Source organism: the organism of the source record quoted next, unplaced genomic scaffold (assembly GCF_019419815.1).
Source record: "Pyrus x bretschneideri cultivar Hongxiangsu unplaced genomic scaffold, Pyrus_bretschneideri_v1 Contig5, whole genome shotgun sequence".
Classification (NCBI taxonomy): Eukaryota; Viridiplantae; Streptophyta; class Magnoliopsida; order Rosales; family Rosaceae; genus Pyrus; species Pyrus x bretschneideri.
Window position 1 is genome coordinate 406,347 of NW_025999787.1, and position 5,722 is coordinate 412,068.

At 37.7% G+C, this 5,722-nt stretch overlaps 1 long non-coding RNA gene across 1 annotated transcript; it reads left to right on the plus strand.

The window, feature by feature from the left end:
* The first annotated feature begins 4,559 nt into the window (after positions 1–4,559).
* On the plus strand, positions 4,560–5,463 carry LOC125470452. Its single transcript, XR_007252701.1, has 2 exons — positions 4,560–4,848; positions 4,944–5,463. It is a non-coding gene; the product is annotated as an uncharacterized LOC125470452 (long non-coding RNA).
* The last annotated feature ends 259 nt before the right edge of the window (positions 5,464–5,722 follow it).

A 5,722-nucleotide genomic window follows, 5' to 3' on the forward strand; every position in this document is an offset into this window, starting at 1 on the left:
TGGTGCAACAAACAATGAGCAGATAACACAAATATAGTCATGCCATAGTGATTCGATAGTTCTAATCCACATAATATCATTCATAGCAGTAAATATAATTATGGCATCAATAATAATACTCATACTTGTGCATCTCGTAGGACGTAGCATAACTTCATAATTTCTATCAATGTGCTCAATCTTATAAGCGTCACACTATTCTAGGCGTATTGTTGAAAATTCTTTATGAAATGTATAAATGGAAACTAACGAATATATATATATATATGCTACATAAAACAAAAGACCCAATCACAATTACTTGCGAGGTCACAGCCGTTCGAGCGTGAAAAGCTAAAGTCTCCAATAGTAATCGCACCTAAACATAATATTAGGACCCATTAGTACAACTCCACTAAAACAATTAAATTTGGAAAAATGGAGTGCGAATTTGGAATCAAGGCATCGAAATACGCTAAGGAGGGTCCTTGGTAAATTTTGTAAAACGTCAATGAGAACGTTAACGGTCAACCCTGAAAAGTCAACCAAGTCGCCTCGGTGGTTAACTACACTAAAACTTTGGAATTTCACTAAATGGATGTCAAAAATGGACTCGGGGCATTGAATTTAGCCTAGGAGGGTTTCCGAGAAAATTCCGAAAAAGTCAACATGTGGAATATTCCAAGGAATATTCCCAGGATATTCTGAGCCCATTTTGGAACTGGGTTGGGCTGAAACATCAGCCCAAAGCTTAGGGCTGGTTGGGCTAAAGATTTGGACTCAGTTTTGGGCCTAAGGCCCCCCCTTTTTTTTTCTTCCTTTTCTTATTCTCCTTCGGCCGGTTGCCACTACAACCGCCAGATTCTACCCAGATCCGACCACACCAAAACTTCACTAAACCTAGCCTTCCAATATATCAAATCAAAGCTCAGAGGACAAGGAATCGAAATACACATTTGGTTTCCTCGACCGTGGTCGGAGTTGGTCGGAAAACGGCTCGAAATCTGCCGGAAAATATGGGAAGTTCCCCTCATGTGTTTCTACATCAAATCGTCCCCTAAACTCATTTTTAAAGTTAAAACAACATAAGAGCTTTAAAATAAGAAGGATTGCAGGCTCTCAAGGCTTACCTTGGTTTCGTTGGGTTCTAAGTATACCCTCCGGAGAAAATGGCGAGGTCATTGCACCCTCTCGGTGCTTGCATGGAGGAAATAACATTAAAGATGTGAGGGTTCGTGAGAGAAGGGAGCGGTATAAGGTGGAGGTTTGGGTGGTGATGCTCACCAGAGACAGCGAATGATGGTCGAGTTGCAGGTTTCTCTGCACTTGCGGAGTGGGCGCATGGGCGAGAGAGTTGAGGGAGATATGAGAGAGGTGAGGGATGAGGGAACTGAGAGAGTATAAGGATGAGTGACATGGGAACACAAGGGATAGGAGACCCACGTGGGTAGGTCCCACCATGTAGAAAAATCCTCCTAGAAAATATAAAAAAAAAGAAGGAAATTTATCTAAAATACTGAATTTACCAAAATGCCTTGAATTTCGTAAGTCCGTAAAATTTCCAACGTAGCTCCAATTTCGAATCCGTTTATGCCCAAACGTTCATATCGTCAAGTACTACACAATTACGCTAAAAGAATAAGTCATGCGTCTCTTGAAATGATGGTCAATGAAAGTCAAAATCCTCGACTCTAAGGGTATTTTCATAAATTCATACTTTTAAAATTTATAAAATTGTAAAATTAGGGACGGATTGTCACAAGTTTCATAATGGGAAATCATGTAAACAGGAGTATATCACGATTTTAGGTTTCAGCTAGAAACCTTGTGTCATATCATGTGAGTTTCATTGTATTACAAATGCCTATATATAACCTTCTGGGCTTAACATCATTCGGCTATTTTTACTATATAGGTTCATTTTTCCATGTTCTTTACTAGTTGTAATGGAATTGCCTCTCCATTATGGCCAATAATTTTTCTTTTCATCAAGGAACAAAAGAACATGGCTCAATCTCAACACAGCTCATTGATGAATCTAGTAGTTACAGTAAAACCAAAATTAACATTGGTTATATCAATCGGTGGTCCCATAATTCTCATGTGCATGCGCATGCATAGTTTTTAAAAGATTTTCATCTCTTTGGACATCTATTGCCTCTTCAGGGGCATTATACTATCTCTTCCAGGATAATCATAGTTTAGAGAGTGCGGATCATAACCTCATTTCGAGGGTTATAGAGATTGGCTTTTTCATCATATTGGTTGTCAATGGAACCCATGCATTAAAAACATAAATAAAAGGAATTTGATTATATCTTTGTTTGCTCTAAAAAATGATAGCCAAAAAGCAAAGAGTCAAATGACTTAGCTGCCATGTCAATTATGACACCTCTTTTGGAGAAAACCTTGATATCTTTTTAGTTCTATTTGGCGTATTTAACATCTCCTTTAGTCTAAGATTCGTTACTGAAAAATGTTTTGGAATAAATTTGGTCCTAACAAGCCAAGCCCATAAATCATCCTTAGTGTAAAAATATCATTGTATTAAAAAAAAAATCCCAATCTTCCTTTGTCCAAAAAACAGAACTCCATTGTTGCTAATAGAATAAAAAAGCAGAAATAAAAAGAAGTCATAACATATCTTGCCCAAATGATGAACATAATGTCACTACATGTAAGTCTAATTATAAAACTATAAATGAATGTCATGAATTGGTTTTAATTTGTAATATAAAAATCGATTTCCTAATATGTTAATTTCTATTTTATATGCAAATATTTATTCCTTCCAACAAAACGGGGGCATTTTACAAGCATATCATATGTTTCCAAACAGAAAATGAAACAAATATATGATCACTTATCCTTTCATGGATGCATAAATACTATGCAAAAATTTGTAGCGCCTAATTGATATTAATATTACAACCAAGGGTGGATCTAGAAAAAAATATTAGTGAGTTGGTAAATATAGCGTGCGCAATGTGCAAGGTATTTTTTAACATATTAGCATGCAAAATTTTTCAGTCAAGCATTTTATTGAGCACTTGTAGGCTTGAGTTATTTATCCACCCATATTGCACGACTGTCGACAAATGCTAACAACTTCCAGGTGAGCATGTCGACATAAACCGGGTGAGTCTAGCGACAGATGCCTCTTGCAACACATGCAACGGCATGAAGCTACCAACTGCACTGCCCAGTGCCCATGAAGACAATTTGTTGAGCTGTTGTAGGGCATCTTTCATTTTAGGGCAACGCTCAACTCTTTTATGGAGGATTTTTTGGTAGGTTACATCTACTATACCCTGCCTCCCAGTTACATCTATTATGTTATGTAAATTGCACAAATGCTGTTTTCTTTTTGCATGACATAGTAGATGTACCTGAAGGCATGATTCAGTATTGTATATCTTCATTGCTATTGAAATAGAGAATTTTGTATTGGCGTTCAATATATGAAGAGGCTTGTTATATATAAGAGGAGATGAAGCCTGAACATTGAGTTGTTCACTTAAATTTTGTTTTCAGATCTATTACGAAATGACCATTTTACCAGCCTTATGTAAACCAGACACTTGGAAGACATGCAATATTGTAGCCACGTTACCAATGTGAATTTTTTTTTTGAACAAACGAAATTATTTATACTAAGAGAAAATGGGTGGACTTAACCTCGTAATAGACTAGCAATAATATGGTAATTGAAAGGGTGATGCAAAGGAAATTAAATTTGAAAGTTAAAATAAATAAAAAAATGCTAGGGGTTCTCTGAAGACCGGTGGTGCTCCGATAGCGCATGAGGGCGGGTATCCTAGTATGAATTCGGCTTTGGCCCCTGTTTCTTGCTCTAATTTGCATTTTAGTTAAAGTAGATAAGCTAATTAATGGGTTCAAAGTTAACTGGAGAAGAGATAATTGCTGGTATTTAGTTGGGTTTTGTGATTTAGCTAATGGCTTTAACGTAAATGCATTATTCAATGATAAGTGTGGGTGGGCCGAATGTATTCATGCAATTTACAATCTAAATTGCAGCTTCTTGTGTAATTGGGTTGTCTGTACTATTTCTCCTCTAGTTAATTATCAATGGTGGGTCTTGGGGAGTGGAGCCCAGTGGCAAATAATCAGAGCTCCCATGTGTTTCTTACTTCCAATTTAAAACTGGGTTTGTGGGCATGCAACGATTTGGGTGCCGAGGAAGGTAGGATGATTCTTGACCCCCATGTGGCTCTGTTGGTTGAAATTAAGAGGGTGCTATGGTCAATTGGTGATGTATTTGCGGGAATTGGATATTATGATGGGTCTCGAGGTAGGGATAACGGGAGAAAATTAAAATATGTGGTAGGTTGTTTTGGTTATTGTGGGACGTCTGCAATTGAAATGAGGCATTTGCATCTGTTTCAAATCCAATTCGGGTTGGCTGTGATTCAATTGAATGGTGCCTCACAAAGCCATGGTTTCAGGTTTCTAGAGCTTAAATGCTCAATCCCTCGCAAATATATGGGGTTTATAGCTTATTTGATGTTCAACAAATTTGGGGAACATGAGATAGAAGCCCTATGTGAGAGTTCATAGAAGCTTATGTGAGAGTTCATGTGCTATGCGGGCTATGTGGTGAACAAGTAAAGATACAGGGCGCTCAAGGAGTGAAGATCTTTGGGAGTGGTGACGAAGTTGGTTTTCATGAAATCCTCACCTCAGCCTGTCAGGTGCAGGGCTAGAGAAAGACTGACAAGGTTGTTGACTGTATGCAAGAGATGAGTACTAGGTTTTATAGTTTCTGGTTTGATAAGAAAGTATAGGTGCTTGTTTGCTTTTATTGGGATAATATGCTGATAAATAATCAACCATGGATTGATTTCACTGGTAAGGTGTTAACGTTTTCCTCTTGTGAGAATTATGTGAGCTGGAACTTGGCTTGTCTAAATATGATTGCTGGTAATTGTATGCTTAATCGCCAGGATAGAGGGATTCAGGTAGGAAGTAGGAATGTGGGGAAGGGAAATACGCTTGTGGGGGATGGTGTGGCATCCATCAAGGCAGCTGGAGCTGTGATGTCTTCCCTTAGGCTAAGTAACGAAGTGTTAAGTCCAAGTAATAGAGTCCGTGAGGAGATTGCAGAAGCAAGACCGAGCTACAACAGTCTGATTAAAGAAATAGATTAATGAAGTGCATGACGTGGAATTGCATGGGTCTTGGAAGACCTGATTTTAAGAGAGTAATTTTAATTTCTTGTGTGCTAGTTTTAAGGTGGATCATTTTTGTTTATTGGAAACTAAAATAGATGTGGAGAAGGTCTAGGGAAACTTTTATGGAGGGTTTTTTTTGATGAGATGGTTAGTTGTAGCCCTGCTGGTAGGGCTGGTGGTCTATGTTTAATCTGGAACTCATCCAAGGTTGAAGTTAATGTTATCACCTCGACTGCTCATCATTTGTATTGTTTAGCGAACGATCCTTATTCTAATCAAGATCAATTTTTTACTTCGTGTATGCATTTCTTAATAAACGGTTATAGTTGGAATTGTGGGAGGATATCCTTAAACTAGATCCAAAAGATAAATCGTGGTGCTTAATGGGTGATTTCAATAATATAGTGGACATAACTGAGAAGTAAGGTGGCTGCCAATCTACGATGTTGTATATGACCAGGTTCATTAGTTTCTTAAATAGAGGAAACCTTTTATCTCTAAATGCTTCTGGTGTCCCTTTTACTTGGTACAACAACCAAGCTGATAACAAA